The sequence below is a fragment of the Crinia signifera genome, chromosome 9, assembly GCF_055691185.1.
Source record: "Crinia signifera chromosome 9, ASM5569118v1, whole genome shotgun sequence".
NCBI lineage: Eukaryota > Metazoa > Chordata > Amphibia > Anura > Myobatrachidae > Crinia > Crinia signifera.
In genome coordinates, this window is record NC_139225.1 from 9675440 (window position 1) to 9701768 (window position 26329).

Consider the following 26329-nt stretch of genomic DNA (forward strand, 5'->3'; position numbering starts at 1 on the left):
AGTCCGGGAGAACCAGTCCGCCGTCCACCCTGGGTTTGGTTAGTGACTTAAATGCAATTCTAGGTGGTCTATTAGCCCAGATAAAGGATGAAAGGAGGGTATTGATGGACATGAACACATGTTTAGGTATATAGATCGGGGAGTGTTGGAGTAGGTATAAGTACTTGGGAAGTATAGACATCTTGATGAGGTTAATTCGGCCCATGACAATTAGGGGAAGCTTTTTCCATTGGTGGATTTTGTTTTTAAATTCCCTGGTGACCGCGTCGATATTGGGGGTACAAAATCAGAGATTTTAGGGATAATCCAGACCCCCAGGTACTTGAATTTGAGGACCCATTGGAGCGGGGAGGTGTAGGGCAGCCTGTCCGGAATCCTACCAGATATAGGAAGAATACTAGATTTCCCCCAGTTGACTAGCAAACCAGAGAAGATCCCAAAGGATTCCACTATCTGCAACACCTCTTCCAGGGACACCCCAGCGTCATTAAGGAAAAGAAGAGTGTCGTCCGCATATAGGGCTACCACATCCTCCCGTTCCCCCAAGGGGATACCCCGGACAATTGGGGAATCTCGAAGCATGATGGCCAGGGGTTCAATGGCAAGGGCAAAAAGGGCAGGCGACAGTGGGCAGCCCTGTCTAGTGCCCCTGCCAAGTGGAAAGGCCGAGGCCACAAACCCATTAACCAATATGCGGCCACAGGAGATGAGTATAGCAGGCGGACCCAGTTTATAAAGTTAGGCCCGAAGGCAAAACGGCGCAGAACCTCCCACAGATATTCCCACTCTACTGAGTCGAAGGCCTTGGAAGCATTTAACAACACCATCACTGCCCCCGACCCAGCTTCCGTCCCTCCCTGTAGGTGGCAAAAGAGTCTTCTAAGGTTACGTGTGGTGGAGTGACCAGGCATGAAGCCAGACTGGTCCTCATGGATGACCGAGGTGACCACCACATTAAGTCTGGTAGCCAAAATTTTAGCCAGTATTTTTACGTCGGTTGAGAGGAGTGATATGGGACAGTAGGAGTCTGGGAGAGAGGGATCCTTCCCGGGCTTGGGGATAACAACTATGATTGCCTCCGACATAGACGGGGGAGAGTCCCCCCTCTTTTAAGGTCGGTGTATAACTGGATAATCTTTATACTGTTTATATACCTCTATCAGTATGCCGTCGCTGCCAGGGGCTTTATTGTTTGGGAAGGAGGCAATGGCTGATTCGATCTCAGATTGCGTTATGTCCGCCTCTAACAGGCCTACAGATTGTTGAGTCAAGTGGGGTATATTGACCCGTGATAGGTATTGCTCTAGTTGGTGAGAGGTATATGTCGCCCGGGACGAGTACAGCGAGTAGAAGGAGAGGAAGATTTGTGCGATCTCCGGTGTGGTGAAGTACTCCACCCCCTGCAGGTCGCACATCCTCTGAATGGAGGTGGACGATCTCTCATCCCGGGCGAGATACGCCAAGTAGCTGCCTCCCACATCTGACTGGGAGTATTTGGTATGTGCAGAGAAAAGGAGTTTACACCTGGACTTGTCAAATAAGTGATCTGTCCAGAGCTTTTAGGCCACATCCCACCTTAATTTGTCTACAGGGAGGCCAGAGCTCAAATATGTGCTCTCACATCGTGAACAAATGTCCTCAAGTTCAACCTCCCTCTCTCTACCAGCCCTCTTAATGTTAGCAATTCTTTTTAGAAGGGAGCCCCGGGCCACCGCCTTAAATGTCTCATGTCTGATAACCGGGTCAGGGCACGAGGCGTTATCTACTTGGAAGTCAGACCACTCCCCAAGGAGTGCATCTCCGTCTGTCAGCAAGGTGAGCCAGAAGGGGTTAAGTCTCCCTAGAGGGCATCAGATCTAGCATTATAATCAGGGGGGAATGGTCCGATATCCCTCTCTGGAGATACTCCACTGACAGAGTTTTGGGTAGCAAGTCTGGGGATACAAGTGCAAGGTCGATCCTAGAGAAGGATTGATGGCCCGGGGAGAAGCAGGAGAATTGCCTCTGAGTCGGGTGTCTGTGTCTCCAGGCATCCGTCAGATTCAGTTCATTTAGTAGTTTAGCAAATGGAGTGGGCAAGGGAGATAGTGAGGAAGGAGATCCCCCCAGACCCGTCCACCTGTCAAGGGATCTGTCTAGAATGTTATTAAAGTCCCCAATGCAAACTATAGGGGCCGCCGGGAAGGAGGCAAGGAATGTCACAGCCTTCCTGAGGACATCGTTATTATAGGGGGGAGGTATGTAAATCGCTAATATATTCATGGTTGTGTGTTTAACTGTGGCTCTAAGGAAGACGTATCGTCTGTATTGGTCAATTTGGTGATGAGTGAGGTGGAAATTAATGTTTTTTTTTACCATGATTGTTACCCCTCGAGCATTATTGGAGAAGGTGGAATGAAAAATGTGTCCCACCCAGGGTTTTTTAAGCGATAGTGTCTTAGTGCCCGTAAGGTGGGTCTCTGAGAGACAGGCCACATCAGCTCCATGATTTTTGATTTCGGACAGGACAAGGGAACGCTTAACCCGATCATTGAGGCCTCTAACATTCCAACCGAGTATGCGGAGCCCCGCTACTACATGTGGGGGAGACATAATACAGGGGGGGCAAGGGGAAGAAAGGAGGGGAGGCGGCCGTCACTCAGGCCATAGATGGGAAGGCGGGTCCCATGAAGGTAGGGAAGCAAAGGGAATGGGGGAATAGGAACCTAAAGGTGGCCCCGTCCTTCCCAGCACCACCCAGGGAGCGGTTGGCGAGAGTTAAGCTACAGTCCCACCCACCGGCTCTATGGTCATAGTGGTCCATGTAGATAGATCCTGTAGGGATAGAGTACAGTACCCACTTGCACATCATTGCATTCAGAGAAAATAATAAAAAGAAAACATAGCGATAACATTGTAGAGAGACAAAACCCCAACTCCCAAACCCACCCGGCATACCTATCTAACATTAGATATGCTTTGGATCCCAGTTAACAGCTAACGACTAAAACTAGAACTATTCAACCAGCAGATTAACTGTGTAAACTGTGGGGTATAGGGATCTGTAGACACCTATACAATAAAGCTATTACCTTACATCGAGCTATGTTAGAAAATAGATATCCCGAACCCTTTAAGAAAAAAGATTATACTTAGGTAGGGGTGTAAGGATATCTGGAGTGCAGCCTAAACAAGAGTAATAACAAATTAGTTAAGTGAAGTCAAGTGTTCCACTAAAAATAGGTAAGAACCAGCATGCTCACGGAGGAGATATCAGTTCGGACGTCGTGGCCTGTGATCCAGCCACTGCTCAGCCTCTTGGGGGGAATTGAAGAAGTGGGTGTTGCCATCCGCAACCACACGAAGGCGCGCCGGGAATAGCATGGAATATTGGATTTGACGATCCCGTAGTTTCCTCTTGATCTGCAGGAACAGAGCTCTTGTCTTCTTGATGTCTGCTGCGAAGTCGGGGTATGCCGCCACAACCTGGTTGTCGATTTTGAGTGGGCCTCATTCACAAGCCAGCCGGAGGACCGCATCTCTATAATGTAGGAAGCGGGCTATGAAAGTGCGCGGGGGAGCGCCCGGTGGTGGAGCTCCAGTGGGCAGCCGATGGGCCCTCTCCACTGTGAAGTGTCGGCTGAAGTCGTCAGGTGAAAACATCTCAAGGAGCTTTCAGCAGGAGGAGAGTCCTCTCCCTCTCGGGAGGATTGCGGGGAGCTGGGGTGCTGGGTGGTCTGCGTTGACGGAGGGGGCTGGGATCCTCGAGTGTACTTCTCGAGCCTGGTCGCTGCGGACGCAGCACCGGTTCTCACCATGATTCCGGGTGTCGGTTGGAATGGGGTGCTGTACCAGGCATTGGATATTGTGTGTTGGGAATGGCAGAGACAGTACTATAAGTTTGTACGGTCTCCTCAGTAAAGTATCGGAGACCAAAGGCCGAGTTTATTGGGGGGCAGAGTCCCTAGGAGGGTGACCTGAACAACAAAGTCTCTCAGTCTCGAGTTGACCCAGCGGGCATCTGGTGTGGGGGGAGACAGGGACCCAGATGTAGTTGAGACTGAGAGTTGGGTCTCAGAGGCAATATCAAAGAGCACAGATGCACTGTTCAAGAGGTTGGTCAGTCAGGTGCCTTAGCAGCAATATCAGGGAGCACAGAGTCACTCAGGAGTCAAATATACTGGTGTCTGCTGACTAGAAGTGGCTGAGGCAGAGAGGAAATATCAGGGCTCACAGTATAACTGATTTGGGGGTGTAGTCTTGGGTGCAAGTTTCACAGGGGTGTCATCAGTGAGATGAGAGTCACTGGGGTGATGAGGCCTCAAACAGGTACTGGTTACTTTGGAAGGGGAGGCTGCCAGGGGAACAGAGGGGGATGTGCAGGTTCTATCTTGTTCACCGCAGCAAGCCAAGGGTCTGAAGTTCAGCAGGGGGGCCGGCAGAGTCGCCGTCGTTCACCTCCAGCTCAGCTCCAGGGGGGCAATTAGTACGCCGGACACACCGGCCTGACTTACCGCTCTCGCGACCTCTGGAGGGGGTACCACAGCCGCCCGATGGGTGTTGATGTGGGGGCGCGGAGACCCCACGTCCAGCCAACCGCTTCCAGGCACTGACATCTGAGCGGGGGGACGAGGCCGCGGACGCACGTCAAAGCTGTGTGCCGGAGCTCTTCTGGGGAGCGGGGAGCAGGGAGCAGGGCAGGCGGCAACAGAGACAGGCAGGCCGCCAGGCTGCTGTATCCAGTGGGGGGAGAGACACCACAGGCTCGATCCCCAACAGTCCAAGCCTCCAAGATGGTGGGGGCCGCGATGTCCAGGCAGTGTAGGCTAGGAGAGCAGTGTCACCCCTCTATGCTTTGCCGGGTCTCCACAGGGCAGTAGGAGGTAGGGGAGGCCGTGGGAGGGTGGTGTATGCCGCAGGCCAGGAGTCCTCAGGGAGGGGAGAGGCACGGGAGACTCAATCCCCAGCTCCGTTCGTGGAGGGGGGGAGAGAGGATTCCCCTATGATGTGGCACCGGGACACCACAAGTTAGTAGGTGATAGGGCGGGTGGCGGCAGGGTGTTGGTGGATGCCGAGCTCCGCCGTTCTGCCAGGGGAGAGGGACAGCAGCCACGATCCCCCGCAGCATCTCTTCCAAGATGGCGGGCGCTGCCTCCCGCAGCTCGTGCAGGGGAGGAGAACGGAGCGCCCCGCAGTGCGGCGCCGGTTCACCTTCAGGCAGGGAGAGGTAGGGCGGGTGGCGGCAAGGTGTTTCAGGCCGCCTGCGTCGATCTCTTAGAGAGGGGAGAGGCACAGGAGGCTCGATCCCTGGCCGCTTCGGCTTCCAAGATGGCGGGGGTCGCGGCGCTCAACTCCTTCAGAGCAGGCTGGCAGACGATTTTCGGGGTTCAAGCACCCAAGGTCGTGGCAGCAGGTTCCAGGGAGGGTATGTAGAGAGTGGAGCCAGTCAGCGGCGCACCCCAAACACGCTGGAGTCGGACGCTGGAGGAGGTAAGCGGCAGCTGCTCCCTCCCCCCTCCGTGTGTGGTGTCCCTTGCATGGGGATCAGCCTGTGGTGTCCCAGGGGTTAGCAGGGGAATCAGCCTGTGGTGTCCCAGCCTGTTATGTATTGTGCAGGAGGAGCAGCCTGTGGTGTCCTCTGCAGGGGAAGCCACCTGTGTTGTCCTGCTATTATGCAGGGGAAGCCACCTATGGTGTCCTGCTATTAGGCAGGGGGAGCAGCCTGTGGTGTCCCAGGGGTGAGCAGGGGGATCAGCCTGTGGTGTCCCAGCCTGAGCAGCCTGTGGTGTATTGTGCAGGAGTAGCAGCCTGTGGTGTCCTCTGCAGGGGGACCCCCCTGTGGTGTCCTGCTATTATGCAGGGGGAGCCACCTGTGGTGTCCTGCTATTAGGCAGGGGGAGCAGCCTGTGGTGTCCCAGGGGTGAGCAGGGGGATCAGCCTGTGGTGTCCCAGCCTGAGCAGCCTGTGGTGTATTGTGCAGGAGTAGCAGCCTGTGGTGTCCTCTGAAGGGGGAGCCCCCTGTGGTGTCCTGCTATTATGCAGGGGGAGCCACCTGTGGTGTCCTGCTACTAGGCAGGGGGAGCAGCCTGTGGTGTCCTGCTATTATGCAAGGGGAGCAGTCTGTTGTGTCCTGGTATTTTTTACAGGGAAATATACCAGTAGCTGCTGCATTTCCCACCCTAGACTTATACTCGGGTCAATAAGTTTTCCCAGTTTTTTGTGGTAAAATTAGGTGCCTCGGCTTATATACGGTACTGCGCTGTATACATTGTCCTAGGATTTTTTTTTACATTTCTACATCTACATTACAGTAATTCAGGGCCTTATTCTGATCTGAGTACATATTTGTTCTTAAAATGGGCAAAGCCATGTGCACTACAGGTGGGGCAGATGTAACATGTATAGAGAGTTAGGTTTGTGTGAGTTATTTTGTTTCTGTGCAGGGTAAATACTTTCTGCATTATTTTTACACTGCAATTTAGATTTCAGTTTCAGCACACCCCACCCAAATTTAATTCTCTTTGCACAGGTTACATCTGCTCCTCCTGTAGTGCACATGGTTTTGCCCATTTTAAGAACAAATTTGTACTGAGCTCAGATCAGAATAAGGCCCAGAGTAGCATATTCACTCTTATCTCTACATTGCCCTTGGACCTTATTCATTACTTCCTGTACTTTATATTGCCCTAGGACTTATTCCTCCTTGCCTTTACTTTGCTATGTGAACTTCTTCATTACAACCTCTATATTGACCTCGAACTTTATTCATTATTGATTCTACATTTATTTGGATTTTATTCGTTCCCACCACTAGATTGTCATAGTACACTATTCGTTGAAACCTCTACATTGCTAAGCCATATATTCAATCTTGCCTCACCATTGCTGTGTGATTCTTTCATTATTATCTCTACATTGACTGCATTTCCCTAGAAATGCTATTCATTCGCACCTTTACATTACCCTAGGATGCTATTCATTTACACCTCTACATTGCCCAAGCATCTTATTCAGTCTTATATCTACATTGCCATAGGAATTTATTCATTCCCACCTCTATATTTACATAGCATCTTAATCATGTATAGCTCTTTAGTAATCGATAGCACTGTATTCATCATTACTTCTACATTGACTAAGAACGTATTCGTTCATACCTCATCATTGTTCATATGATCCAAGAATTCCTTACACAACATTTCCCACCTTTAACCAAAAACTGTAATAATTCCACAAATGTGAATGCAATTAGAATACAGTAAGATCCCATTATTTTTCTTATCATTCTTATTATAGGGAAGATTTCATATTTATTGTATAGATGTTTGAGAATCTTGTGCTTAACACTGAAATCTTTGGCAGACAATGATCCCTATAGTACGAGCCCTTTGCTTTTAAATGTTTTACACTCTTTAATAAAATACTGTTTGACTAAGTGGAACAGAGCATTAGGAATTTAACGCAACACCAAACAATACAAGTAATCAACAGCCAGTACAATGAACAGATTTTAATTAGATTTTCCTTTTAGATCTGACACTGTTTACAATCTTCATTTCTTTGAAAGCCAGTGATCATTGGCAATTTGTCTCAAGAAACGTATTTCTGTCCTTATTAGAAAAAAAAGGCTAAATGAATGAAAAAATAAAAGTTATAAAAAAAAATAATTGGAAAATGAATGACATTTCCACAGTTAATTCATTAAAACACAGCCCCATCATTGTTTGAAATCTTTCTTTCAACAGTTCACTTAATTAAAATATGGAAAGTAGCTCTTTACAATACTTGTTGCGGAATGTTCCATTACCTAAAAGAGGGAAATCAAAACGCATTCAATTTAAAAAAAGAAATAAAAAATGATAGAAAGTCTAAATATGTATTATGAAAAGCTAATTAAAATAAAATTGTTTGGTTCTTCCATAGTAGTTATTCTAATTAAATTTCAGTTACCATTTAAATATGTTCAGTCAAAGCCAAATGAGATGTTACAGAACTAATTACAGCGGAGCTTGTAGTGCAGAGAGTTCTGCAGTGTATTTGTCTGACATATAATATATATATATATGTTCTGGAATCTAACTAAACTAGAGAATCCTGGGAGTTTTGGTTTGGTTTCTGATGATGAGACTACTGTATCTTCATGATTTAGCTTTGACTACTATTGTCTTTTTTTTAAATGGTTATTTGTTGCATGTTTTCTTGTAAACAGGATAAAAACACTTATGGGGAAATTGGTTGGTGAAACGTATCAACAGATTGGTTGATGAAACCTATCTGTCAGGAACCCTAGTTCCTGCACAGTACTTGCACAGCTCCCGCGTGGCACTTACTGGCACGCTGGTGTATTCTGCGCTGCAGATTGGCCACTGGTGCACTCTGCAGTTACTGGGATGATGGCTCTGTGTCACAAAACCGGTCCACTGTCTCCATGCTAGTCACATGATCAAGGCAAACTCCAGGTGTATTTCCTGGTTCTGTGTGTGCTGCTGCAGCAAGTCAGATGACCCAGGTAAATTCCAGCCATACTTCCTGGTTTTGTGTGTGCTGCTGCAAGCTGCAGCCAATCAGCAGTCACCTGGGGGGATATAAGCCAGCCTTCCAGAACAACTTGTCAGTTCTCCTGCAAGTTCTTTAGCGTCAGCTTTCCAAGGCTCCAAGCTTGCTCCAGAGATCCAGTTACCTGCTTGCTTAAATGGTTATTCCACTGCTGCCAGAAGACTCCACTATTCCATCTCTGAGTCTCCGGATACTTGTCAGTTCCCATACTGATTGCCTCTCCCGGCTTCAAGGGCGCACTATTGGTTCTCGTACCGATTGTCCCTCTCGGCTCCCAGGCCATGCTATCGGATCCCACTCTGAATACCCTCGACCAGCTCCCAGGCCACACAATCGAATTTCATCAACCAGCTCCCAGGCTGCACCATTGAATACCATCGACCGGCTCCTAGGTCACTGGTACCCAGCCCTGGGGTATGGATTCAAGGGATGCCAATGTGATAGTGCCTCTTTACAAGGCATTGGTGAGACCACACGGAATACTGTGTTTAGTTCTTGGCACCGCACCTTAAAAAGGACATAAATGAATTGGAACAGGTACAGAGAAGGGCGACTAACCTAGTAAAGGTCTGGAATCACTAGAATACAAAGATAGGATAACCAGGCTGAATACGTTTTCACTGGAGAAACGGAGGTTGAGATGATTAGTATTCAGGTACAGGATTGGGAATCATATGGAACTGGGAGATGATTTGTCACTAACAGGCCTATACTTAGGACACACGGGCATGTACTGAGGCTCAAGGAAAATAAATTCCTTACTGAATTAAGAAGAGGATTCTTCACCATTAGAGCAGTAACATTCTGGAACTCATTGGGGTGATTACAGCAACTACTGTTAATGAATTTGAATCAAAACTGGATACATTTTTGGCCACTAAGGGAATCCTATAGATATGACTTACTCAAGTCAGTAGTTACAAGATAGATAGGTTGAACTTGATGGACTAACATTTTTTTTCAGCCTTAACTACTATGTTACTATGCTCCATCATTGTCTCCCTGCTTCAGTTATCCCTCTGTGTTCCCCAGTAATCCCCAGTGTTGCTATACAGCATTCAGTGCCATCGATCCACCATGGATGCTTAAATAATCTATTATCATCATCAATCTGAATCCTCCTGAGTACCACTCCCATCTGTCATGGAGGAACCCGGGCAGAGGGCCACGATCTGCCTGCCAGTCGCAATGAAGTCCACTGGTGGAAACCACTGAAGGGTTAGACTCTTCACCTCTGCCTTTGGTCTCACCAATTCTCTGTGCCTCCCATAGATATCTCCACTGAATCCTTGTGCATGAGTTATAAATACCTGAAACCACCTAGCTTCCGGTTCCCTGTGCCCTCCACTGGCTCACCCACGTCATTACCCGGAAGACAACCAGACAAGCCCGTGAGAGCATCCACTAACCGATCGTGGGATAACTGTCAAGAGTGCACAGAACTCACAAGAGTAGGGATGATCTGTGTTGCAAACAGGTCTTCATTTTACTCAATTGATGAACAAATTTTGGGTGCTCACATATATCATTATCCTCTAGAGAGCTTATTGTTGCATCTTAACATCTAATGTGTAGAAAACTAAAGCAGGCTGCATTATACACTTAAATGCAAAATACGAGGGTGGATCAATCTGTAACCGTGTTTGAAGACCGGTGGCGTTGCTGAGGAAAGTTGGTATTACTATCGTGTAGGACCATCTTTCAAACAATGCCATACCAAATTTCAGATTGATTCATAGGTTAGTTTTTATTTCCACCACGACAATGCACCCGCTCCCTCATCTGGAATTGTTGCAGCCAAATTGCATGAATTGCGCTATGAATTGTTGCCGCATCCACTGTACTCGCCCGACTTGTCTCCCTGCGACTTCTTTCTGTTCCCTAACCTGGACGTTGGGAAAAGTGTTGTCAAGGAGATTATGTTGAAAAATAAATAAAAAATTTTGTGAAAAATGTTCGTCTTCACCTTAACACAGGTTCTAATACATCCACCCTCGTATTATACCTTGGAACATTTATTTTACTGTGTATGGTACTGTGTCAACCTTGACAATAACTTTTTGTCATATTTTACATCATTACTTACTTAACTTTTATATTCAATATAGTAGTAAACATATTTATTTACTTACCATATAATATCTTGAATGTTATTTTTAAGATTCTGCGGCAGATGATATGCATGTACCTTTGTTACATTTTTGTCTTGCATATTGGTCAAACTTTTTTATATAAATTTTTGTAAAGATTCAGAGTACCACTTTATTTATTTATTTACAGTTTCTTATATAGCGCAGCAGATTCCGTTGCGCTTTACAATAGTAAAATTGTCTAACAAAGTGCATAGGTGATCAGTACAGGATGGCAGAATTTAATGAAGAGACATTTGCAATGGTCTACAGTATAATAGGTTTATAGAGAATACGGGGGGTGCAGAGAAGGTGCACCGTTGCACTTCATTCTGAAGAACAATGGAGAAATGACATTTCATTTTGCAGAGATTGAGAACAAGATTATTGAAAAGCCAAAGCAGAAGAAAGGGTTCATTTGTTCCATAGTGTTTATGAGCCATGGGGCGGATTGGGACGCCGGGAAAATTTCAGGTGGGCCGGGTCTTGCACCACTCTCAGTGGCCGTTCTCCTACCAAGCCGGGCTGGTACAAGCCGTCCCCTGAGTCATATATGTGGCTGTCAGTGTTGCAGCTGCGGCCACTCTCAATGTCAGAGGCGGGCAGCTCCACCTCCATGAGCTGCTCAAGGAAGCGGAGCTGACTGGCTATGACAGTGAGAGCGGCCAGGAGCATCCGCAGCTGCCACACTGATATCCTCCTGCAGCCAGTGGTAAGCACGGAGGGGGGGAGAGCAAAAGACAGAAGTGCTCCCCTCCGCCAGCTACTGTGAGTTCATGTGTGCATGGGCGGATTTAGGGTGGGTGCACCCGGGCACGTGCCCAGCCCCCCCCCCCCTGTCATTTCTGACTTTTTTTCAATTGAAGCCGCAGCCGCACACTGAAGCAGCTCGCAGAGGGCCGTAGCAAATCGGGAGCTGTCCAGCTGTGCCAGACAGTCCCCTCACTGTCTCCACCCCCCAGCTTTTACTTCCTCATCCTACTGCTGGGGCTTGATGTCACGAATTAGCGCAGCGGGCATTTTTTTTCAGCCGATTCCATATGGATGGCCAGAATCTGCAGTGACCATGCGCCCCCACAGCACCGCGGCATCATGTCAATCACACCGGGCTTCCCGTGTGCACTGTGGTGTCCTAATTGTGTGCGCAGTCCCAGAAGCATCGATCAATCGCAACCGATTTATGAATGTGTCCAGGCCTTAACCCTTGTTACATCCATTAGATGTTCAACATTTACACAAATATCCAGCAGCCCTGCTGATTTTGAAGCTTCAGCAGAACTCATATAACAAACAACCCATCATCCCTTACAGTAGCACAATCAAATTTCCAGTTAATTTAGCATTTCCTCATCTCATTTAATTAGATCATTTATTTACACCATCTGCTGATTTGTCTGATTTTCTCAGTTAATTGTTTTTCTAAAGAATGACAAAAGAAATATATATTGACATCCATGGAAAAAAAACCTCTCTGGATTGAAGCTTTGTATGTGAGCTTTGAGGCTGCATTTGATATATTTGGAGGGGGCTGTATTGTACCACTAAACCTTTGGATCGGACATGTAATAAGGAAATATAATAACATCAGAATGAATATAGGATTTCAAAGTGTGCACATTGGAGTATTTTATACCAGAATTTTTCCTTTGTCTGTTATGTGTTTTAATAGAATATATTAACATACCTCGAAACTGTCCCACTATTCGCAGGACTGTCCCTTTTATTGCATCCCTCCCGGTGTAGGCAGTGTCCCGCGGCGGGGAGGCACCGTGGGACACTAGGCCATGACCAGGCAGGCCCTACATACGCCATGCTCTTTTTCCAGGCGCGAGTGCGGCTCAGCCATGCGAGTGTCCCGATTCCCTTGGAGGAAAATGTTGGGTGGTATGTATTCATTTAATAACGACAGCTTTTTCAGTGGCGTGCGGTGGATGAGGCAGGTGAGGCGGAACCTTTCCTGTCATAAAGACGTATATGCTGGGGTTTTGAGTTTATAAAGCATGTCAAAAATACAAATAATATATATAAAAAAAATCTTATTTTCATTATTCTAATAATTTTAATAGTCAAAACTCTGGAGTAATACGTCTATGGCAGGTGAGGCAGTGCCTCACCTGGCTGCCTTTTCTGCACATCTCTTATTAAAACTCAGCGAATCTCCAGCAGTATCTACTGCCCACATGTACCCCAGGGCTCATAAATTGTGTGCAAATCTGGCTTTGGTATTTTTCAGGGACTCCTCAGTCATTTACCTCCCTGCACATCCCTGAGCTCTTGTTTGTATGTTTTTTTAATTTTGATATTGATATATTCTTCAGAGCTCTATGAGTTTTATTGTATAATCATGCACTTTACACTGGTGTATGCGCATGTTGTATTTGATTATTTATTATATTTTAACAGCCATAAGCGTGACTTTATTTCGATTGTTTTTGTTTTTATCTAGGACTATCAACCGGCATTGTTCGTTCTGTAACCAGCCTTTGTCATGACGCATAAATCAAGATAACCATCTAGAAAACCTTTGTTTCTTGGCATAGAACAGGAGCGGGTTTCGCAAAAATCACCTAGATTACCCGTTAAAAATGCACCAGTAAAAGAATAAATGTATTTAAAAATCTTGACGTCACACGTCGTGCTTATGTTAAATCAATAGGGTTTGAAAGCTATGAAATATTTTGCTTAAAATATTTTTTTTTCTCATTACCCGCAGACGTTAGATTTTCCTTAATACCAATAGTATTGCATCCCAGACAGCAAACGTTAAAAAAGTTAAAATGTACTGCTGAATAATGTTGTATGCATGGCAAATGTCTAAACCAGATTGTGTTGTTGTTATGTCCATCATTTCCGTGTGCTGCTGTTTCTCTGACTATTTTATGCCTATGATCTCACTGGCTCATGTTTGTGTTCCAAACCATTTCCCCCACAATGTGTCATTCCATTACAAGTACGTATTTTTCATAACTGAACACTGTACTTCTTAGTTATAGTCTTAGATATTTTTTCATGGAATGTCTTTGTTATGCCTACCACAATCCTGCTCCTGCAGAAGCAACCTACCGAGTACTTACCTATAGCAGTGCCCTTTCCGGGAACTGCCATTGTTCACTGGCATTTGACTTCCCCCTGGACTTCAACGCTAAACAGGGCAAGTTCAAGAACATAGTTTTAAAAGTACAGGACAATGTATGGAAAAATTTATAGCCGATGACCTCTGACTAAATTTATAGGGGATGACCTCTGACTATATACTAACCCTGAATTGTCACCTAACAACTCACGATATACAAGTACAACAAAAGAAATGGGGGTTCCAATATTTACCGTTTTCCAAAGAATTTATCGAGATACTGTAGTCTGTGTTTTCTCAACTTCTCCAAGCAATGTTCATATTAATCGAACAAATACCCTGGAAGAGAAGGGGAGATGGAAAAGGAAATTAACTCTAATTCATTGACAGTGTGAATTATTTTTTTATCCAATATGAGGTGGAATTGGTGGGCATACCCAGACTCACGGTAAGTATAGGATTTTTTCAAGCCCGTAGCGTGTTTTTTTTTCCAGTTTTTCTTTTCCTGTAGGTATCGATTTCTTTATGGATGAGACGATGATCTCTGTAGATATAAATGCGTCAGGGGGAAGACAATGCAACAGAGTGGTGATCGCTATATCAATTATTCGTGAAGACAGCGGGTTCTTTTAGTAAGTGGCTTTCATTTTTTCTTGTTCTTTATGCTTATTTCAGTTTGCTCCGTGTTTACATAAAAAGTGAATAAAATAAACAATATTGTGGTAAAGAAAACCAAATGGTTATAATATTATAAAGTGCCAGGAGACTGATTAGTGTACCCTACTTACTGTAGGATAGGCATTTACATGTGCATAACGGTTTCTTTGTGTTACATAGTGACCCACAGCCTTCTAGAGTAATTTAGGGACCACCTTTCGTGAATACATCTATCTTACAGGCAGACTGTATTGATCAGTGTGGTGATAGCGTACCTCACTCACCACAAAGGTAAGTGGACAACACCTATAGCGGTATCTTTTATGAGAGAGCGGCGTACCCAGAACTCACTTCAGCACTAAGGTTGAGACTCCTATAACGGTTGATTTTATACTTCCGCAACTGTCTCCAATTTAATTCCCCAAAAATTATGAGGTTCATAGTGGGTAAAATCAATTATTTATGGGGGGTTTACAGTACCGAAGGGTGGAGTAACAACACTCCCACTTCGCAAAAATTATTTTACATCAATCCACAGAATACATCCATAAAAATTTTTTACAGAGAAAAACTTTTCACAATGACACTTCAGAAAGAATAAATGTAAATTTAGGGAGAATGTAATTCAACCTATTTCATGTCAGGTCATTTCTTCCAACTTGCGGAATATATTCCGACAGTCGGAAAAGTCAACAATATAGCGGCCGTTTCCGACAATACAGATTTGTTAAATCAATGAATTTTGATAGTCAAGAGCCCTTAAGGTACATATCCACCCTTTGAATTCCATAAATATCTTGGGGTGTATTCAGTTGATCTTGTTTTTACACCTAGGCAGCAAATCTGGATTATTTCATGACTATTGTATTAAATTGCGAATGTTTGTTGCCCCGTTTTTAGTCATTGTTTACCCATGCCTTTTGATCCTTTTTTGGGGACGAAAAAGCACAAAAAAATGGGCAAAAACTCCAGCAATTTCAATCAAAAATGGGTGAAAATGTGTGGTATTTGCCGATTCACGTGTTTTACGCCCATGCTGAATTTTCCACCTAGGTAAAAAATCGTTACTTTAATGAATAGGACAAATTGAAATTCACGCCACAATTCTTCGGCTAGGCGAAAAATAGGCACCAATGAAATACTCCTTTTGTCTTGCATAACAAATGATCATATTTCATAATGCGAGCATAATATGGGGAGACATAAGTGCCCCCAGTCTGCATTTAATGACGAATACCCAAATGTACCCTGTTCTTCCAATGATAACATTTTTGCACCAACTCATCCACCGCTATCCATTTATAACTTTTTTTAAATCAACTTTTTATGATTTGAGATATGAGATGCTTTGATAGATCTATTAAACTTATGTACCAATGCTTCCCTGGCCTCTTTAATCTGTGGGATGCCAAGAATGAACTAGCAGGACTTTTGTAAGTCTTTGCACAGATGTTACACGTCATTGTTCATCAGCTTTCAGAAACTGTACTCTACTACAAGCGTGTTTTCCAAGATTATTTGAAAAGTAAATGTCAGTAATAGAAAAAAAAACTTGACATGGTGTGGTTTATGAAATAAAACGGAAAAATAAGCAAAACTCCTTGTTAATGGGGTTACCATGGAGAAGTGTGGGACGGGAATGACTGCAACCACAGGGCACAGCAATGAAAGCAGGAAAATAATATTTGTATGTTATTATTGTAGAGTATTTCTTAATGGAGAATACAGGAATGATCCCTCATTTTCCAAGACACATTGCAATTCTCACATGATTGCTTAGATTTTTTGCAAACCAAACAAATGTACTAATTATGTCTTGTGTACAGTTGTTTTTGTTTCCTTTCTTTTCTGTAGAGATATTAAGTAAAAAAAAAAAAAATCTGGTGATTTTTTTTTTTTTTTATATTCTGAATTTAAAAATAAAGAACGTATCATGTTAATCCCCTTTTGTTATACCGAAATGAGAAGTTTTTGGCACTATTTAGGCTGGTAATATTCCAATGTTACACATTTCTGTTCACAGCACCCACATAAATCCTACTTTATTTTTTTAATTTTAGGATTATTATCATTATCATGATGTCATTTTTTTAGAAGACTGAAGCACATAATAGATTCCAGAACGTGGTAAAGAAAATTGGGTACATTTAATGAATCTGGCCAACAGAATGCGTAATCTGTTTACATTGCAGATACGGCTTAAGTCATTCTTAACATAGTCACAATTTTTTTCCTGGAAATGATCACATATACTACTGCCTGTTTTCTAGTGATCAGGAATGGATACAAAAAGGTATCACTCCTACAATCAATTAAATTTAACCAAGACAAAAAAATTTCTTTCACATTCTTCTTCACAATTTCTTTTTGCTTCAGCTGTTATAAACATTAGATAAAGCAGGTGCCTTGGGAGGCGCTTTAAGAGAGGACGGAGCCAGTGTGCAGTCTCAAATTGGGCCTCATCCTCTCTGCACTGTGTCGAAGTCTACTGTGCATACACAAGTAAAAAATATATATATATGTCGTACCTTTAAAAGAAAAAAACTCGGTACCGCCGTGAAACTAAACAAGTACCAAAAACTCTCTTCCTGGAGAGGTGGTGTCGGCAGACACAATAAAAGATTTTCAAATAAGTTTGGACTATCATCTATTGGGAAAAAAAACATCCAGGGGTACAAATAACAATTAAAATCTGTATATAATTAAATCAGATTTCAGTTATATAAGGGATGAAGAAAACAGATTGTACGTTTTTACCTACAGAGAACATGTACTTGATGGACGCAAGTCTTTATTCAGCCGATCACCTGGCAAAGACAAAAGGGGCTCCATCTTTATTTTAATACATTTACCCCTGTCTATCTAATACTCCTCACCTCCATCCACAATGCCTGCTGCAGAATCTCAGGGTACGGTCTTCCTCTTGTTTTACCAATGAGAGGTGTGAAACTTCTTGTCTTAAATATCTGACTAAAACATATCAAACTAATATTTCCCTCATTCAACTTTGCTCCCAGAGCCATTGGCCCTTTTCAATCTTTCAGCCAGGTGAATCTTTAATCATACGTTGCTTTATTCTTTGAAAATACTTAATACCGTCCACATTTCTTTGCTAGAACCTTTGATTGTCAGTCACAACTCTTTCAAAGCTCCACCTTCACCTGTCATTGTCGGTGATCACAGGATTTTGATATGAAACAAAATTATGACTTCTGGGTATTTTTTGTTGAACCCTTTAATCACGTATCCATTGATTTTCTATGTTGCAATTAGCTTGCAGATGTTTTCTTTAATATTAACATATGCTGGAAAGTTATAAAGTGGAAATATCAATTGGGGGCTCATACGACCTTGTTCCCACAGACTCAGGAGAGATTATTACCAGTCTGTAAATGTTCCTTTTCATCAAAGTAGTGATTGTTTGTGTTCATTTTTATGATTTTCACAATTAATTGCAAATACTGTTAAGCATAATTTATCATATAATACATTCAATTGGCTTAATTGTTTAGACTGTTAATAAATCTGTAAGAAGGGGAACACAATGTAATTTTGCACTGATATTTGTTTTGGGGGGTCGCAACAAACAGCTCTAATCCGGAAATGGCTCTAAAAACGTGCTTTTGTTTTCTAATTAAAATACTTCTAATTATTTAAAACTCTGAAATGTGCAAAGAGGGGGAAATCCACTCCAATCCACTCAACATTGAATGGGTTTCTGCGCACCTTGAACCCTCTATGGAATTTGCAGGCCTGGGACGCGGTATATATCGGCACCTTTGTAACCGAAGTCGGATCCAGAGAGCAGAAGTACAGAAAATCGGCACACAGAACCGTTGAAGTCACTTTGCTTTGCATGTAGAGTTGGACATAAGTAAATTATTGCCCATGCTCATAATTATCGTAAGTCTTACATATTTTTACCTATGCATATGCTACCCACGGGGTTGGCGCATCTTGTTATATGTCTAGCTCGGCAAGCTGCACCCTGTTTGAAGGCACATGAGCCGCTAGGTAAAAGGTAATTTTCTATGGGTCTTATGCCAGTAACTGCCCTCGACCACCCTTACTGCATCTTACTGCTAAAATTCTGTTTGATTATTTGCGAATATTGTTCTGTATTTAAAACAGTATAGATCAGGGTTGCCTACCCTCCCGGAATGGCCGGGAGGCTCCCGAAAACCGGGTCCCTCTCCCGGATACCAGCGACCCCACGGCAGCGTTCATTTCCCATGATTCACTGGGGGTTTTGTGGGGGGGAGGGGCTAAATATGCAAATCACGTCATTTAGCCCCACCCCCTCATCAAACACCCACGAATTGTGGGGTTTTCCATACTGGAAGACATTCAATAGGTCGATACCAAAAGGTCAAAAAGTTCAACGTGCACAAGGTCAGCAGAGACAAACGATCGATAAAAGAAAAATGTTGATATGGAAATGACACATGAAAAGGCCGCCATGCATTTTTCAATTATTGTAGTGCGTACCCTCGCATGGTTTGCGCTTGGTATGGTGCCTCGCTCCGCTGCTGGTGGGCTTGGTGTACTTTACCATTCTCCATCAGATTCTATGTGGATATTAAAGTATGAAAAAGTCCCGACATTTTTTTTAAATCATGGACAATGAATGTCGACATTTTCATGTATCAACCATACACATGTCAACATCTTGCATGACTCTACCTTTTGTCAATGTTAACTTACTGTAGCCCATGTTGAATGTAGCCCATGTTGACCTTTTTTCAAGGTTGACCTAGTGAACAGTATGTCAACATTTTGTCAATATCGACCTTGTGTCACTTGACCAATATCGACCTTGTCACTTGACCTTGTCACTTGAGATTGACTTCATTTATGGATTTCTATGGTTTGATTTCTTTGCATGTGTGGATTAAAATGGTTGTTGTTCACATTTGGTGAAATAGCCCCATTACATATCTATTTACTAAGAGAAATGGTCAATCCTTATTGTATCTGGGATTTTGGTGTATATAGCATCCTTGTACTGAACAGTTTCCCGAAAGTCGGGATCCCAGCGGTCATTACCCCGACGTCGGGATCCCGAAAGTCAAAACCCCGACACTCGGGGTCCCGACGGCCACCAGCTATTCTCCCTCGTGGGAGTCCACGACCCCCATAGAGGGAGAATAGAATAGGTGGCGAGCGTAGCGATCCACCGTGACCGCAAGGGGCTTTGTTGTGCTTGCCCTGCTGTCCTAGTCCGGCCAGTCAGGATCCCAACATTGGGCTAATGACTGTCGGGATCCCGACTGTCGAGACCATATACCACACCCCCTGCAGAACATGCACACCAATAAACTTGTAAGTCTGCAAGACCATATCATTATACAGTATTTGTGTATGACCGTAGAGGCAGAGCGGGAAGCTACAGATGGACAAGCACGAGTACACTAAAGGCATGGTCACATCATTGACTTAATTAGACATGGACTCAGGTGCAGATATGCCGGTCAGGCACCATGCCATGCATAAACACGATATTGCTATTTTTCTGTATACAGTATCTCTTTATAAACATAGTAGATTTTAACTTATTGTACATTTAACAGGCTGAAGACAGTGGCGTAACTATAGCTCCGCAGCCCCCGCGGTGGCGGGGGGCGCAGAGAAATTGGGGGCGCCGCCGGGGGGGGCTGCGGGGCTATAGTTACCCGCGGTCTGCGTCTCGCCCGGCTCTCTGTCGGGACCTTCCTGACGTCACGGTCCCGGCCGGCTCCTGCTGCAATGAAAACTGACAATTAGAAAATGGCTGACCCCATACTGGGCTGCCCCCAGTTTTCTGTCTGCATTATGGGGGCAGCCATTTTCTAAGAGTCCGTTTTCATTGTAGCAGCAGGAGCCGGCCGGGACCGTGACGTCAGGAAGGTCCCGACAGAGAGCCGGGCGAGAGTCGGACGCAGACCGCAGGTAAGAAGGGGGGGCAGGTTAGGTGGGGGGCGCCGAATAAACGTGCGGCGAGGGGGGCGATAAATAGTTAATTACGCCCCTGGCTGAAGAAGTCCATTCTTATATGGCTTTCAGACCGCAAATGCAAGGTCGCACCGGGACTTTAAGACGGTTCAGTCCCGGTGTGACCCTGCATGTGCAGTCTGTTCAGATCGCATAAGCGACCCAACGGTTCGCTGTTGTCATGTGGGGGTGCGGTGGAGCGTCATCGGGGGCTCAGAGCTGGTGCTGCTCCAAGCGCTGCCTCCTCCGTAGTGGGAACGGGAAACGGGTCACTCCACCCGATTAAACCGTTCACACTGCACAGCAACACAGAACCCTGCTTTTTACCCAGTTCATATTGCCGTGTTGCTACCGGTTAGCTGGAACCTGAAACCCCTTTCACATCGCACCAATTACTGAGACGAACCGGCAAGAAACCATCATGAACCCGGTCATTTTGTACAATGTGATAGGGGTATTGCTTAACGTAGTATAGTCTGTGCAACTGTATTCAATTTAGTGCTTTAGATGCAGCAAGGAATATAATATTCACAGATAAATGCCATTTTAACAGATACAATTACTAAAATATCCCCATTTTGGGCACTTGAACAGAATAGCTGACGGTCTGTCTGAAGTCATTTAGTAAAGGTTAGACTGAACAAAATACAGAAAATCGGATATTAACCTGTACCCTTCTGTGCTTTCATCTCCGTTTCCTAAAACGTCCATTACCTTACATACTGACCCAGAAGTAATTAGACTTTTCCTAATTCATAGCACAGTAAATAGATCAGTCAGCTGCTATTTATGTAGGATGGATAGAAGAGGTATTCTAGGTTGACTATTAGTGCACTCAGGTACGGAACTACTATTGGTTCAGTAGTGACCCACTGTTGCCCCTGTCACCCACCATTTTTCCCATCACACTCTGCCTCTCTCTGCCTCTCCTTGTCATCCCCTGCCTCTCCCTGTCACCCACTGCTGTGTTGCATACTGTCTGCTGTAAGGGGGCGGACATTTTGTGAGGGCTATTTATTGATAAGCAGCATGAGCCGGGAGGAGCGCCGGGACGCGGACAAGTAGATCTGAGGGTCCCGTCGGCGGCACGCAGAGGGTTAAGGCAGGTCCAGGGCGGCGGTAGTGCAGTGCAGCGATAGCCCCCGCAGACCCACCGGCGCCCACACTTAATCAGCGCCTCCCTCCACCGCGGGGTCTGCGGGGCTATTGTTATGTCACTGATACAAAGCATCCATAACAAGAAATAATTATTATTAGTGAAAGAATTTTATACGCCCCAAAGCCGTAGCCTAAACATAATAAAATACTAAACAACAATGCTTGCTGGTATGTATTTATTGATTTGACCTTTAGACTAGGAGTATTTGTGAGCTGTTGATGCTCCTTTTGACCTTTGATGCAACAATTAAGCAGCCATACCTATGAGTGCACCGTTATTGTTCTTACTGCCGGCTTGTCTTGCCCAGGATGTTTTGAAAGATTGTTTTGTTTTCCTTTTGCCTATTTCGGCGTGTCAGCATGTATTATACTGAGGAATTGTTTGTGGATTTTCTTAGCTCAGTGACCGCTGGATTGTGTCTTCTCATTAGCGGCATACCAGCGTATTTCTCTCTAGGCCTGTGGCAGGTGCTCCTGAAGTGTCCCAGTTGCCAATGCAATTTTCTTGGCCATTATTGTGAATTGCATCAATTCTGTGTGAACGATCTTGTAAAGGTTGGGAGGCTTCCGATACTTCTGGGTCACTGCACACTTATTGGTTCCAATCTGTTGGAGAACTGTCAGTCAGCTCTCTAAGGGCCTCTTGCACACAGCCGTAAATGATTATGATGGCAAAGAAATGATTGTAAGGTATAGAAAACAGCATTTAATACAATGTAAAAATAAAATAAAAGCATTGTCTGTATACCGGTACTTCAAATATGTCGTCACGTGTTCAATTATATTATGCACAAAATTAACTGTTAGTGCTTTTGCGGGTGTTTATGCTTTATTTGTATACTGCTAACATATCGGGTCTCATTCACACCTGTTTGCAAGGCTGCCATTTTTGCAAATGGACAAAACCATGCTGCACTGCAGGTGGGGAAGATGAAACGTGTGCAGAGAGAGTTAGATTTGGGTGGGGCGTGTTCAAAAGGGTTTGAGTCATAGGGTCAACAGCAGTAAGGTCGGCATGCATTGCGTCAACCACTGAAGGCCGACACATGAGAATGTCGACATGACATTAGGTCGACACAAACATGAGGTTGACATAGGAATAGGTCAACAGTTAAAAGGTCGACATGTGGTTTTTCATAATTTTTTTAACCGAATGTCGAAACAGTCGACATTGACACCGTATCGGTGCACCGTGTCCCCTCCCTTGGCTTTCTGCGTTTGCTTTGCTCACTATGTTCGGCACACATGGCAATGCATGAAATACCGCCTGTCGACACGTGTCGGCTCAAAAAAAGTGAAAACCCCATGTCGACCTTTCTGACTGTCGACCTTCCAATGTGTTGACCTTGGCTCATGTCGACCTTGCACGTCGACCTTAGTGCTGTCGACCCAATGACCAAATACTGTTAAAACGGAAATCTAAATGGCAGTGTAAGAAAAAAGCAGACTATTTACCCTGCACAGAAACAAAATAACTCCCCCAAATCTAACTCTCTCTGCACATGTTACATCTGCCCCACCAGTCCCATGTGGAGTAAGAGAGGGACACGATCTACCTCTGGAGGAACACGTGATTTTTTATCATTCTGCCTTTTTCTATAAACTGTGACTATATGCTGTAGGGAGACCCTGGGGTGTGGCTGCATCTTGTGGTTGGGCACATGGTGATTATGTGCCGCCTCTGGGACTGTTTACACAATGTAAAACTATGGAGGTCATTCAGACCTGTTTCCTAGGCTGCACTGCCCGCCACTGCTTACACATCGCTCGCATGGGGCTGCATGGGAGAAAACTCATCCAATGGTCGTTCACAATCAAATGATTTAATTCCCCTTTGTATAGAATAGTCAGTCTAGACTGACTTTTATCCTGGTCAGAGATGGGCGAATTCGTGGTGAGCAATCAGGCCTGAATTGGCCCCTATGTACATTTCAGCTGTTTCTCTGCAGCTTCTGTGGGTGGTATTTGGGGGAAACAATGTGAGCATAACACAAGAGAATTGTTTTGTGGATGCAATGGACTGTGCCATTGGCATTAATACCCCTTTTACACCAAAACGCGGGGTCGCACCTGGGTTTTTGGGTGCGACCCGGCATTTGTTTCCTTTTACACCGGTGTCCGAAGCGGCAACCTTAACAGGCGTCCCCGCGGCGGAGGTGGTTCCTGAGCCGCCACTTGGAGATCACCGCGCTGGGCCCCGGACCGCGGCACTGGGGGCAATCCAAGGTAAGCTGCCCGCAGCCCCCTTGCACCCCCCCCCCAGCCCCCATCCACGAGGTGAATGGATGCCGCACACAGGCATCCATTCATTTCCTCCCTGCCTCCGCCGCTGTCTGCAGGGTACAGCAGACAGCAACAACCAGCAGAAGACCAACTTGCGAACGCTGCGGTCCGGAGGTTGGGCTTCCCCATTGATGTAAATGGGAACGGGTCGGATGACCCAGGGTACCCGTTTACACTGCCCTCTACCTAGGTCCTAGCCATGTTCAACCCAGGTCAGAACCTGGGAAGATGTCCTGTGTAAATGGACATGGGTTGACTAATACCCTTTTTACACCACCGCAAACACCCAGGTCAGCGGCGGTGTAAAAAGGGTATTAGTGTGTGTAATGCTCGGTAAGCATGGGCTGCCTGAGCATCTGTGCTGAGTGATGTAGTGTAGCACAGATCGCTCAGCAGACAGCGCTGCACCAGTGGTGGGTGACGAGCGTTCTGTCATAGCCAGTGTTCTCTGGATGCTGTACAATCAGGCAATAGCGACTCGTGGGAACGTATTGTGCATGTAAAATTCAGATGGATCCCCTGCACCTGGTAAGGCGTAGGTGTAAGTTTGAAGGATACCCACAAAACACTTCTCTAATAATAATAATAATAAGAAGAATTATAGTGTTATTTATATAGCACTTTTCTCCCAATAGGACTCAAGTGATTTGCATTTACCTTTACAGCACAAAAAAAAAACAAGCTTAACAGTGGATATTAGTTAAATGCTTGAGAGAACAGGAAAGTCTGGAGTCTATTTTTGAAGCAATCCAGAGTGGCTGCCTCACGCTCTGTGCGGGGAAGAGAATTCCACTGTAGAAGCTACAGAGCTGAAAGCTCGACTTCCTCTTGCAACTGTCCCTTTTTCACGGGACTAACCCAGGCCGGCAGTGTCCTGCAGGGAGGCGGGGACAGTTGGGAGAATAACAACTCCCGATTTCAGTCTTTTGTTGGCCACTCCCAGCAGTGATAGAAATGCACCAGCAAATCCTTGAAGCATGAAGGGATAATAGATGTTGGTTCCCAGGTACATCACCTCCCTCCTGGAATATTGGTATCCCTAAGGGTCCACCTCAAGAACTCCACCACCTCTTCTACATCCCTCATTCCTCTGAAGCTGTAACGAGTATATATCAGAGGGTGAGGGGATATCTGAGTGTGGCTCCTCCCCCAAGCTGTGGGATTGGCTGTCCCCCAGCCAATCAGCAGCAGCCTCGGAAGGAGCTCCTGTGCTCATTGGCTGGGGGGGATGGGCAGTTTGGGGGAGGAGTCACAAATGTAAACAAACATTTACAGTTTGTCTCCTAAAAGGTACCGGTATGCACTTTCTTATATTAAACCCCTGGGATGGCTACTTCAGATCGAAGAGGACGCAATCTATGCCAGAAGTGTATTTGGCTGCAGCTTGATCCGTGCAGGATGGAGAGACAGAAGAAGACAAATTTTACCCACAATTGGTCTTTTTTTGTCTCTCCATTTACAGTCTGTTTAATCATTTCAGGTATGTTATATTATTCCTATATCTTGTAGTTCACTGTTGCCTTATTAGTCATCTGTACCCTCTTATTTCATTCATTCTGAAATAGGAATAAAACTTAATTACAGAAGTCCTTTATATGTTTTTATGGATATGTTTCATGTACATACCAATGTAGTAATTATTTTCTGTACGTTTAGTAGCTAGCCCCTGAAGAAGTCTCTTAGGGGAAGAAACGCATTGGGTGATGCTACGCGTTTTTACGAATGTACGACCAAACGCATCTTGAACACTTTTATTCAACTGAAAAAGACTTTTAATAAAGAGAAAACCAATGATATGGACTTCTGTGTCATTTGCGATACTAATAGAGGTGATTCCCAGAGAAGAATTGCTTATGTCCAACGAACGGACCAGAGGGGAGGTGATCAAATGGACATGTAATTTTACTACATCCAGCTCCATCATTTCCAGGGCCTGAAGGGTCCTTTGGCCAATAGTATCTTCTGATTCTACTCTTCCATGTTTCAAGATAAACAGACTCATGGTATGTCATATGCGAGGGAAAAAAAACCATGTTGCAATGATGCATTGGTACTTGTTTCCTAGCACGGCGCCCGTCGGGGTTGATCGCATGCCTTAAGTTAAGGTATTATAATGGGCCGCGATGCGACCGACGCGATTAACGCGATTTTCCCATAGAGAACAATGTTAAATAAGTTTTAAAGTTAAAATCACGTTGATCGCGTCGGTCGCATGCCATTATAATGGCATGCGATGCGATCGACGTGATCAATGCGATTTTACATAGGGAACAATGGGAAAAGGGCCAATATGGCCAATTTCTCATTGTATATGCCCCCTCATGGGTATTAAGTATGGTTAATGCCCCCCATTGTTAACGCCACCCCACTATTGACGCCAACCCGAAGCGTGGCGAGCGCAGCAATCAACTCCACTCCGACGTGGATAGTGGGGGTATGAAAAGGTCGTAGGATGCGTACCGCCGCCCCTCGCGGGCTCGTTGCGCTCGCCACACTTTGGGTTGGCATCAATAGTGGGGTGGCG